Source organism: Nomia melanderi, unplaced genomic scaffold (assembly GCF_051020985.1).
Source record: "Nomia melanderi isolate GNS246 unplaced genomic scaffold, iyNomMela1 scaffold0014, whole genome shotgun sequence".
Taxonomy (NCBI): domain Eukaryota; kingdom Metazoa; phylum Arthropoda; class Insecta; order Hymenoptera; family Halictidae; genus Nomia; species Nomia melanderi.
Window position 1 is genome coordinate 7,470,966 of NW_027475130.1, and position 955 is coordinate 7,471,920.

Below are 955 nucleotides of genomic sequence, written 5' to 3' on the forward strand. Positions count from 1 at the left end.
GACTGTGGTTTTCTCGGCCCCTGTTGGTCCGAGGTCGTTCCCGCTGCACAGATTCATGCGCCAGGGCCTCCTACAGACAATGCACTTTGATTTATTGCGCTATCTGTAATAGCACCCGAGATATCACCAGATATATATTGGATTTTCCCCTGACCCTGAGTGTCCGGCCCCATGAGACTGTGGTTGTCTCGGCCCCTGGAGGTCCGAGGACGTTCCCGTTGCACAGGTTCATGCGCCAGGGCCTCCTGCAGATAATTCACTTTGGTTTATTGCGCTATCTCTAATAGCACCCGAGATATCACCAGATATATATTGGATTTTACCCTGACCCTGAGTGTCCGGCCCCATGAGACGGTGGTTGTCTCGGCCCCTGGAGGTCCGAGGACGTTCCCGCTGCACAGATTCATGCGCCAGGGCCTCCTGCAGATAATTCACTTTGGTTTATTGCGCTATCTATAATAGCACCCGAAATATCACCAGATATATGCTGGATTTTCACATGACCTTGGGTGACGGATTCCGAATATCTGTAATTTTCTCGGCCCCTGGTGGTTCGAGGTCGTTCCTGCTGCACAGACTCATTCGCCTGTGCCTCCTACAGACAATGCACTTTGATTTATCGCGCTATCTGTAATAGCACCCGAGATATCACCAGATATATATTGGATTTTTCCTCGACCCTGAGTGTCCGGCCCCTTGAGACGGTGGTTTTCTCGGCCTCTTGTGGTCAGAGGTCGTTCCCGCTGCACAGATTCATTCCCAAGGGCCTCCTGCAGACAATGCTCTTTGATTTATTGCGCTATCTGCAATAGCACCCGAGATATCAGCAGATATATTTTTGATTTTTCCCTGTCCCTGAGTGTCCGGCCCCATGAGACTGTGGTTTTCTCGGCCCCTGTTGGTCCGAGGTCGTTCCCGCTGCACAGATTCATGCGCCAGGGCCTCCTACAGACAA